The sequence below is a fragment of the Rhinolophus ferrumequinum genome, chromosome X (genome assembly GCF_004115265.2).
Source record: "Rhinolophus ferrumequinum isolate MPI-CBG mRhiFer1 chromosome X, mRhiFer1_v1.p, whole genome shotgun sequence".
NCBI lineage: Eukaryota > Metazoa > Chordata > Mammalia > Chiroptera > Rhinolophidae > Rhinolophus > Rhinolophus ferrumequinum.
The window spans coordinates 108,312,584-108,324,921 of NC_046284.1; positions in this window are offsets into that span (position 1 = coordinate 108,312,584).

A 12,338-nucleotide genomic window follows, 5' to 3' on the forward strand; every position below is an offset into this window, starting at 1 on the left:
AATTTTAATCAGAGAACATCCTAAATTTGTATTGTTTAATTCTTGAAACTCTAAATCATTGTTTCTCCACTTCAGATTTTATTATTATTAGCCTGGTGTAATTGTGGTTTTTGCAGTTATTTTTAACTTTTTAAACCGCAACCACTTTTGCATCAACCTAATACAATCCTGGAGCTGTCTTTCAGTGACCTTGCATATAGTCACGGAATTCTAAAACAAATGAAACCCTCAAAACAAAAGAAATTTTGAGATAATTAAAGAAAAAGAAAAAAAGAAGCCTTTCTGGGGCAGAATATGGAGCCACTGGAAAGTAAACAAACAAAAGAGTGCCTTGGCTTTTTTTTTTTTCAAAGGAGGGCGCAGTCACAGTGGCCCATATGGGGATCGAACCGGCAACCTTGGTGTTATTAGCACCACGCTCTAACCAACTGAGCTAACCGGCTGCCCTTGCCATAGCTTTTTAAGTTTGAGGCTTACTGTCCTCAATATTGGCCAGATATGTTTTATGATTGTATCACTTATTGTACACATAAACATGACTTGTGCTGTTGTTGTCTCTTTACACATGCTCAATTGTAATCTGTAGAGTTATAGTTCTTAATGTAAAAGTGTTTCCTCAAACACCAGAAATGATAAGTCTTTGTGGGATCTAATAAATACCCAGCATGCGAGACTTCCATGGTGCAGATCCTTCTTGAATTAGCTTTCACTCCTTTGGTGAAATACGTAATGTCAGGGCAGCCCAAACAAAAAGAACTCATTAGCTGCCAAGCACACCTCTGTTGCAGAGGTGAATGATTCAGGCCGACTTCAGCATTTAATGAAGCTTGTTGTTTCCCATAAATTAACTGAATGCTATTAAATTTTGCTGATAGCGAATCACTGTTCTGACCACGAGCCCCTCCATTTATCAAGCTTGAAAGGCAAGCAAGGATCTGCAGTGACACAGACAAGAGAACATAGAACAAAAATCCCCTAAGGGGAGTAATCTTTTATGGCCTTGTTACATGTTGGCTTCCATATAGAGAGATACTCTTGGTGATCCACTCACTGCTCTAGGACAGACTATTGGAGTAGTTTTTCCAGTGCCAGGGCATAGCGTCACAGTGATAAATTATGGCAGAACTCCTTTCAGAGGGAAGTATTTCAGAAGCCAAGCCTGGTATGCATTGTGGTCATTGGAGAAATGACAGTCAGGGGGCAGATACCACTAGAGGGGCTGGCTTTACCCTTCTTGCCAATAAGATACTCCAATGACTGGTTTTATAGCTTCTTGATCCCCAGTCACTTCATCTATTGATGGAAAGGGACACATGTCGGTCCTCCAGTGTTTGCTTGAAAAATAAGTACAAGGATTAAACTATCTAAAGCGGGCCGTGCCTGATGAGAAAGCAGAGGAGCAGTAGGATGATGTGGGTGCTCTTGTTCTCCTCGCTGCTGAGAGGTGCAGCCAAAGGAGCAGGAAGAGGTGAGCATGGCAGGGGAGTGGAGAATACATGATGACCACGGGCGAAGGGGTGGGCTCCCAGACAAGCAGTATGTTTGGGCAGTTGCTTCTCAAGGGTGCTCTCTTCTATCCTTGACTATGGTATAGAGCTGTCCTATGTTCTTGAGTCCTTTGACAGCCATTCTACTGGGCAGCTCCTTTCTTTGTGCTCATGTTCCCCACATTTTCAGGTGCGCTGGATGTGTCAATCATAGTCCTGTTGCAGCCACAGCCCCGGCTGACGTTGTCTAGCCTGTGGCCCAGTATTGGCTAAAATCATCCAGCTTTAGAAAGTGGCTCATTTTGTTAACCAGGAAAGGAATATTTCTGAACTCACGTCTGTATGTGCCATGCCCTCACCTATTTCTTATCTTTCAAAACATGAAACACCTAGTCTGGGCTCCCTTGATGTTTACGGTATGAGGAGAGCAATAAGGAAGAATGGAGTGTGGATGGTGGTTTCTCCTTATAGGGGAAGAGTGCTCCTCTGTGGTCTTCCTTCTCCAGCCTAGTAACCACAAGTGTATTTTTGCATAGCTTTTCCTCACCCCTGAGAGTTTTGGTTCCATTCCCCCAATTGTTTGGGGGGAAACTGACTCTACCCTTGGCACTAGGGGTAAGATCTGTCATTAGGCCTGAGCTCCTCAGAGTAATCCCATTCCTTGGCATAGCTACTGGTTCATGGAGGGCTTTGTGACACAGTACTACCGTGTTTCCCTGAAAATAAGACCTAGCCGGACCATCAGCTCTAATGCGTCTTTTGGAGCAAAAATTAATATAAGACCCGGTATTATATTATATTGTATTATACCCGGTTTTATTTTACTATAAAGACCGGGTCTTATATTAATTTTTGCTCCAAAAGACACATTAGAGCTGATGGTCCGGTTAGGTCAGGGGTGTCCAAAGTTTTTCCAACTGTTTTCACCAAGGGCCATACGCGGTAAAATACACAAACAGCCGGGCCACTCACTCGAGGTGAAGTACGGATTGCCTCACCTGGTTTATTTAAGTCAACTAAATATATTTTTGGAATTTGCTGCAGGCCAATTAACAATGGATCATGGGCCACAGTTGGCCCGCGGGCCGCAGTTTGGACACCCCTGGGCTAGGTCTTATTTTTGGGGAAACACGGTAGGTATTCCTGGGTGAGAAGCATGCAGGCTCTTTAGAGCTAGATTGACTCTCCCTATCTTGAAGAGGATGTAGCTCTGGGAGTCATTACAGCTATTTTGAGAACAGAAAGGGGAAATAGCCTCAGGATAAAGTCGACACATGGAGGAAACAACCTAGGACTTCAATTTCACTGTTGAACTGCTGAATCAAACCTACCCTAAAAGCTGCAAGCTCTAACACTGGACTTTCAAATTACACAAGCCAATTACATAAACAAATAAGAATTGTTTAAGCTATTTTGAATTGGCTTTTCGGTTACTTACAATCTAATTCATCCTAATGCAATGAGTGGAAATGGGATTTGAGGGGTGTGGTTAAATTACGACAAATTTCCACCATGCTTCCAAATTATAGAGTATATGTCTTGGGAGTGGTGGAATTCAGAGGTGGGTAGAAGGCATTGCAGACATGAGTGAGTCTCTTAGATGCTAGTATTAATGTGCATATCTTCTTTTTCTGTCTTGATATGGGTTCCCCTGTAGGCTGAGTTTCTCTCAGAACTGCCTATTATTGAGCAGATACTCAATGACTACCATATGTAATTAAATGAAACCAATGCTCTGCTACTGAGAAAGCATGTACACCTCCTTGAGTCACTTGTTGGTTAATTTAATAGTGTCACAAAGGGGTCAAATATATACGGTCCATCAGATCCCGAGTCATTTGGGCTTTTTAGTGAAGAGTGGACCTCTGGGAGAATGGGTGATGACTCTTGGCAGGACATTGAAAACAGATACTGCCATAGAGCAGAGGAAGGGCAGGCAGCACAAAGTAAGCCTTTATTCTTGCTGCAGTTGCCTCCAAAATGTGTTGTCATTCCTTTCCCCCTTTAATTCTTTTTAATTGACCGCCACATCTTTTAGTGTCACTTGTGTTATATACTCATTCTTGAATGAGTGTGTGTCAGGGAACTTCCACTTCTGTAAAACCAGTCAAGAACAGATAACATACTGTTCACTCCTATAGGATGCTGACAGCACATACTGATTGCCAGTAAGATTACTGAGATACGTTTCTCTTGGGGAAGGGGGTACCATGTTACCCTTCACATCCTCTTGTCTTTACCATGGGTTGCATCACAATGCATGCCCACCACAATGTAGGGTCAACAGTTGATGTGAGTAGACTTGCCTTTAACAATAATTTGCTTAGTATCTGTTTCCAAAACAGATGCTAGAGTAGGCCTCCAAGTTAATGCTGTAATGAATATCATCTATTTTATAGAATCACCAGGATAGAGGTAAGCAACCATTTTAAGACTTTTAATATATGGAGTATACAAAACATCCCTGTATAGTTTGAATTTTTAATAAATTAACTTCTATATAAGGTAAACCATATACAAAATGCAACAGAGAAAGCATTCATATAAGATTTAAATAAAATTGTTAATGATTCATTTGTTCTAAAATTTATTTTGATTTCTTGTGTTATAGTTATAGCTATATACAAATATATGAAAAATGATGGCAGACATGAAAGCTAACATTACAGCAATTAAATGAGCTAAATCTGGAGTTTTCTAGCAGTGGCAAAAATTTAAAATATCCTTTTCCATGAAATAGCAAAAATTTTTTTTATTTCAGAGAATTGTTTCTCACTTTTCATCCTCTGAAGCAACTTACTATCTTAGTAGTGAATTAGAAGTTAGCATTGACAGAAGAAATATTAAATCCCACCCATTTTCCCACTGCATTTCCCTACTTGTGTCATGGATTCTGAGTATCATCTGTGTTTTCTTTGGTGGATGATTTGAGGGCCATTTAAATGTCTTTTGTGTAGGAGGTTGGAAGTTTGATACGTGAGTGGTTGCAAGGAGTTTAAGAGGAATTGTTAATAGTAGCAGGAAATTATGACTTAGGTGCAACAGCTAATAATCAAGTTCATTCCATACAGAGGACCACTTTGTCAAAGTTGTTATTTTTTCACATGGACCAATTAAATACAACATTTGTAATCAGATCAACAAAGTGTTTCATTTTTTAAAAAATTTCCTTGTCCGTTGGGGGGAATAGATCCTCTCTTTTACCATGTTTACCCGAAAATAAGACCTGGCTAGACAATCAGCTCTAATGCGTCTTTTGGAGCAAAAATTAATATAAGACCTGGCTTTATTTTACTATAAGACTGGGTCATATAATATAATATAATATAATGTAATATAATATAATATTGGGTCTTATATTAATTTTTGCTCCAAAAGACACATTAGAGCTGATTGTCCAACTAGGTCTTATTTTCGGGGAAACAGGGTATATATAAACCACTGGGATATGAAATACAGTTTGGGGAATACAATCAATCATGTTGTAAATATTTTGTAGGGTGTCAGATGGGAACATGTCTTATTAGGGAGACCACTTCATGGATGGTGTAGATGCCTGACCACTGTGCTGCACACCTGAGCTGAAGCTGAATAATAATGAATGTCAACTATAACTCATATATGTATGTATGTGTATATATATATATATACATATATATATATATGTATGTATATCATCATGGGATGTGAAGTACAGCATAGAGAATAGAGTCAATGGAATTGTAATAGATATATACGATGTCAGAGGGGCAACAGATTGGGGGAGGGGGTTATCACTTTGTGAGGGGTATAAATGTCTAAGTATTACATTGTTTTGTACACCTGAAACTAATAATTAAAAAAAAAGAACCTCTCTTTTTTAGTGATATATGTGGTGATTCCATTTAACCAAGAAGTTCTTTGAAATAACAGGTTCCCTAGTTCATTAAGGAATTTGTTTGGAAATAACTATTTGAAAGACTGGTGGGCAGAACAATTTAAACCCAGGAGTAACTTAATTGAAAATTAATTTGAAATTTACAGAAAACCTTCTGGAATGACAATTGAAATCAGTAGGGTTTCAACAAGAAAAAAATCCATTTAGGGATCTTTCAATATGATGTAGTTTTTAAAAAGGTATATATTTCCACCATTTACAAGTTGTAGGATAGCTAGAAATGACAGTTCCAAATAGCTAAACACCTAATGAGAACAAATACTGTAAAAAATACTGTGTAAGGAAATGAAGCTTAAAAAAAAATACAGATTAGGCACACTCCATTCTTCCTCTTCCCCGCTCCACCTTCTACCTCATCTTTTTTTCGCTTATCCAGATACTCTAATCCGTGGTGATTCCTAAGTGACAACTTGCATCTTAAATTTTATCACTGTCCCTGGAGCTCAGTTTAGTTTTGTGATCACGGTGAGGGTTAGAAATGTTGCGTCAGGACTTAAGATGCTGGGAATTGTTAAAGCTGACATATTCTTGCTACCTGGAACCAAGAGTGAGTATGTGGGAAAAATATATTAGGCAGTATTCCTAACTGTTCAACAGCCAGTTGTTCTTGTCTGATTATTTCTTTTGCTAATAAGAAGTACCATCTGGCTGCTGGACAAAAGGATGGGAGAGACGTAGTAGAAAATGAAATGTTTTGCAGATCACAATTTCTCCAAAGGAAAATCTGCCAGGGAATAGTAAGAAAATGCTTCTATTTGAATACCTCTTGAGGAAATGTTTGGAACTATAGTGAAAAATTCTTGTTATTTACATTGCTATTTTCTGCTTCAGATGAGACTAGAAAATTATACAAGAGAGTTTAAAATCATAGCTTTGATCAGCACAAAGCGGTAGCTACTGTAAAGAGAAGCCCTAGAAAGAGAAAAAAATTGCGAGCTTCTGGACAGTTCCTTCTTTTCCAGGTCTTCCTCGGGATGCCTGCTGAATGCTGCAAGTTCCATAGCAGCCATGTACAAATAATCGGAACTTTATACTTTTATCCTCCTCTAATAGTCCAATAGACACGATTAAGAAGTTCTTTGTCATAAAACATGAGAACAGAAGAATTCAACTCCAGATTGCCACCTTAGCAGTGAAGAAGTGTGGGGAGAATTTGTTGAGGTGCGAAGAAATCTGAACAGTATGTGAGAGGTGTCTTAGTAACTTTAAACTTATGTAAGACCAGAGAAAGACAGGAGAGGGGAATATTTTACTTTGAAAATAGGTCTGTCTTTCTTTTGGAATATGGAAGAAATAACCAAGAAATGGGAGCACAATCGGCATGAATCTGGAGTACAACTTGTGTAGCTGTCAGGGAGTTTATAAAAATGTCGAACTTAAAGCAATACAGGTTTTAGGTGATATGAATCACTTGGAAGGCAATAGTATTTTAAAATGCGAAGGTTATGTGAAGTGCAGTTAGTGGTGTGCAGCTGTGTGTACCATTGCCGACAGAAAAGTGGTGGCTGCTTATAGTTGTGGTTGACAGTGACCTCTGTTAGGATGTGATGGGGGAGAGACAGGGATCCCTGCCCTCTGGGTGAGGGAAGCTAGATGTTGTGTGAACCAAACATGCCTCTCTGTTGAATTCCATTTTGCTCATGGTTTGGGGCAGGCAAAATCTGCATGAACTAAAATATCCAGAAAAGGGTTGAGTACAGGGCTGTGGTGCCATAAGCGTTCATTCACTTGAGTACTCGTGACAGTTCCAGGTTCTTCTGCTTTTGGGTATGAGTCTAGTTTGATTTTACTTATAAATACATGGTGTAGTGAATACACTATTGGAATAGACATGGAATGGAATAGACACATGAGAGATGCCAACGTGCAGGTGGGAGTAAAGCGCTGCCGATGTCTGGCCCAGAGGCACTTCTGCCAGAATCTTAATTCCAGACACAAAGGGCTTCAAAGGCTCTGAGGACGCGAACAGTGAAGGGGAATCCGAGGGTGCCAAGAGGTCAGCCTCCGCTGAGTATCCTCAAGACCCAGATCGCTAGTGTCGTCCACCCACACAGCTGCTGAGGGAGATCCAGGCATAACCTCCAACATCGGGAACTGGATATGTTTTAGTGGTTAGCCAGTAGCCTTTCAAACCTCACCAAGTGGCTGGCTGTTGGGTGGAGAACTACAGGCAGTGGTGCACTGGAGCCGGCTTATGCCAGTTTGTGAGCGACAGTTGTTAAATTTTTAGGAATTTTGTGAGCCAGACAAGGAACTGTGAGTAGCTTGGAGTTGGCTATACCCCTTCTTCCCCAAAAAGCTAGTTGCCAAAGTTTGTCAGCATACCACTGGATACGAAGCTTCTTGTATATACAAAGATAAAGCTCGAATTGGAGCTCTTCTTGGTCCTAAAACTAAAGACCTGGTTTTTCTGGAATCATCCGGTTTCTGAATTCTGTTTATACCTCAGTGACCTAGCTTCCAGAACACCTGGCGGGCCATGATCTTTATTTGTGTTGACCATGCCGATAGCCTTAGTTTTCCAATATCCTTAACCAGTTTTAGTTTTCCCTTGGTGGTGTTACTCTGCTGGAGATCTGAACTAGACCTCAGTTTACCTGCCTTCAGCCCTGATTTATGGCCCTGAAGTCCCGACACCTATGGTGTGTCAGAGAATTAAACAAGATTCTCTTTATTATCTGTATAGTGTATGTTGAGGAATTGCCCTCATTGTCACAGACGCTGCTGGCACGCTGTCCATATCCTTTGGCACTCACCATTTTGGTCTGTGCTAACAGCATCTACAGAACACCTGCAGTCTCCCCGAGGGCTCTTCTTTAGGTCTCAGATGGGGTGGGTTAAAGGTGCTGGAAATTCACACCCCATAAGGAGCCCTTATCACATATCTGATGGCAGTTGGAGGTTCAGTACCCCAGCTCCCTCATTCCTGAGATAAACAGTTCTGATGCATTTTCCACAACAATTTCCCAGACGTCTCCAGTGGGATTAGGCTCCAGTTGCCCACAGAGGTAACCTGTTCATTAATACATCCCGGCTGTCTTCCTTCCCGTCCCTATATCACGTCTCCTCTCCCCTGCAGGTGCTCCTGGGTCTACCTCCTAAATACACTGCTTGCACACACATCCTTTTCGCCAGGTCTGATTCTGGGGGAGACCCAGCCTAAGACACTCATGGACCCTCATGTTTATGCTAATAGCAGACTGGAAGGTACTTATGAACCACATTCTGAAAAATGCTCTAGTTATAATACCTGAATAAGATGACTCTTGGTTGGAAGATCACATATTAATAAATGTTCAACTTGGCATCTGCTTTATTTTTTAAAGCTGTGTGATGGCCAAATTTGCAGTGGTGCTTCTTGTGCTTTCTCTTTCCCATCATCCAAATAATGCAAAAGGGACACACACGTATTTGTTTTCAGTCCTGTGCTTTATTTTTAATACTGTGTAAATAAACACAAAATGACAAACAGGTGTATGTTTACTAAACATTGCGCTTGGTTGTATGACGTTACACAGTGTGTCATAATATTTCAGCCTGTAATCGTGTTCTGTTGGTGCATAATTCTACAACTTTTAGGATACAATTCATCTTCAAGCTGTATCATCCACCCTTTAGCAAAACCCCGGAGTACTTACACTTGCAAAAGTTTGTTTGGGGAGCATTTGAGCCACACTGGCTGAAGTCTTGGGATATTTTTGGAAACATCAAAAACAGTAAGAGAATAAGGGATGGAGAGGATTTTCTTTTCGCGTTCATAAAACGCATGCAGGGTATAAATCTAGAATACCACAACTATAGTTATTTGAAGTTGAAGCATTGGACTCAGTATGCATATTTATAAAAATTATTGAGTAGTACTGATTCTTTCTAAAATTCACTTTTTAACCGTGGAAAGTCAATTGCTAAGTCCTGTGAACAACATTCAGTACCACTTCCAGGGTTTTTTTTTTCTTGTCATTTTTTCAATACCAGGTAAACTGGAGTGAAAAATTAAGTGGGCCCCTTTGCTAACAACCTTAAATTTCTTAATTCATATAAATACAGACAAATATAACAGCCTGAGATCTTTTGTTGGATGGCTTTCAGTTAATGGGACTCAACATTCTTACAGATTCAACATCTGGATTTCTGTTCAAGCTGTTGTGATGGGTATTTACTGCACATTCTTTTAGGGCTCACTCTCAATGGATGTTTTTGAATTTGGTGATGTAAGTGAGATGACTCAAGGGAATTTTTTGTTTTTTATATTCTTGTGAACCAATGATGCTCTCTGAAGAGATGAAGATTTTCAGGTAGATGATGAAATGTCATCTCAGTGTAATACCCTGGGGAAGGTAACACTTGCCCCCGAGAGGGAGGGGCCTGGCATCGTGAGCCGTGCCTTGGTGATGAGAAATTTCCATTTTTCCACCCGAACTCTTCCCTCTTGATGAAAGTTTTAATACTAAGAAGTGACTTTTCCATTTTATAAAGTAAAATCATTGTCCACCCACCCCCAGGTTTTGAATACAGACTGTCAGCACCCTCCTCCCTACATAAGAGTACACATTCAAGTATGAAGCACAAATGAGAATATGATCAAACATGAGTTTTGTCTCGTTGCTCTGTTGATCTTTGCCAGCTGAAACATACAGCTCTTCATCCATCTTGGATTCCAGAGAAAGCTAAACACTTCATGAGTTGTAAAACTCATCAACTTTACTGAGGGGTGGAGTAAGAGAATCTAATTTAAGATCCCAAATCATCATCTATAATCCATTTTAAAAGGAAATTCTTTTCAAAGAAATCCCATCTTTATCTTTTCTTATGGAAAAGGGGAACAGAATTGGTAAGATATTGCCCCCTATCAAAAATTGTCTACGTATAGAAGGTATCCAGGTTGTCTGATGATATCATTGAAGGAATAAGGAGAAGGGCAGTATTCATTCTTTTTCCAAACTTACTGTAGGTTTCAGCAATGCCCTTTTGTAGGCAGCAAGTTGAGTATTGGTCTATCTTCGAGGGAGACGTAGCCTAAGAATCATTTACTAAATAGCTCCATAAATCTGGAATGTGCTTATATTATTTTGGCATTAGGATGGAAACTTAACTAAGTGTATATTGAAATATTGAAATGAACTCATTCATTTTCTCTTTTTCCTTGGCTCTTATTTTCTGGGCTATTTAGGGAAATGTCAATGCTTGAGAGTAAAGCAAAGTGGGCAAAGATCCAATGGATTAAATTTAGTCCCTGTGGATGTCTTCCTACCATAAAATATTTCCAAGTTAGTTAACTAAATTAATTGAACATGCAGTTACGAAGTGGAATTCTCCAAGGAATTGGTAGCAAAGGTGTGTTATGCTTACTTTTCTGACCTGGGTTTTTCATTTACACTATAGGTTGGCTTCAGCGAAATGAAGTCAGCCTGGCCTTTAATCCATTGCTGGCCTTTCTTCCATTTCTTGGAGAGTTATCACTGATGAGAGATTGTCCATGCAGAAATTACACTGTGGATGTGTGTGCACATGCATATGCGTGTGTGCACGTGTGTGCATGCAGACACACACACACCAAACTCTAGACAGTTTTTTCGTGTGTGTGTGTGTGTGTGTGTGTGTGTGAGAGAGAGAGAGAGAGAGAGAGAGAGAGAGAGAGAGAGAGAGAGAGAGAGAGAGAGAGAGAAATATATCTGATTTCAGTTTCCATGGAAATGGGCTAAATAAGGACTTTAACAGACAGCAGTATGAGTGCAACTTCTTTGCTATTCCCAGCTCAGAACTATTGAGACAAAATCTGAAATCATTCCAGTCCTTTACATTACGAGATCAGTATTGTAATTTGGTACCTGTGACATATAATTTTGGATTCAAACTTTCTTTGTTGTGGTGATAATCATGCATCCATTCAGTTAACCCTCTGAAATCAACTAAAAATGAAAACCCACCCACCACCACCCAACAATTGATTTGACAGCACATGCATGTATATACTGCTTTGTTATTCTTCTCTCAAGCTTTTCTCCTCTCTCTCCATATAGGTATTGACCTATAACTAATACACCCAGCATCTCCTCTGTCCTCAGCCCTAAATGCCTGTGGAAGACCAGAACTCTAGAGAAAAGAGAGGTCAAACATATTTTTGTTAGGCTTCTGCTGGCTTCCTTTAAGCCTAGGCATGTAGGTTCATAGGGTGCTTCCTGCTACAATTTTATTCCCGTTTGTGATTATATATTAAACTAAAGCCAGGAAACTGGGTTTTCTTTTCTTTCTTCAGAGATGGGGATGTAACATTGTGACCATTAAGCCAGAGAAGGCACCATATGCAAGGTTTTATAAAAAGACATCTGCCAAACAAAACACCCAAACCTCTATCTGTAAGACATGAACTCATATACACTTTTTTGATTGCTCATCTGGAAAAAAGTAAAACAACAAAATGAACACATAATAATTCCTGTTAAAGAACACTGAGATAGCTGGATGTAAAAAAGGAAAAAGGAAAAAATAGTAAAACTGAAGATACTCCCCTGGCCCACTTCCATTTCACTCTTTGGTGTGTGTCTATCAGAAGATTAGAAAACTATGAAAAAGTGAAGGCAATAAGCACGAAATCTTCTTTACACTTGAAATTTGATATCTAGTTTGAAAATAGGATGCTTTATTGGAAGATGGGAATTTAATATGAAAGGATAGTTAACTAAGGATTTGCTATATTTGACATGAGCCATTTCCCAGGTTTAGCGTGCTTAAGTGGCTTGGGGGCTTCTACAGTCTATAAATTCCATGTGTAAGCCTGAAATATTGCCCTCTGCTGAAAGCTGGTCAGATGGAGAGTAACTGTGGGATTGCCAATCATCAGTGGGATAGTTTTCCCTGCTGATTTTGTTTTTGTGTGGGTGTGGGATGACGTAAATACATATTTTAGGTGTCAG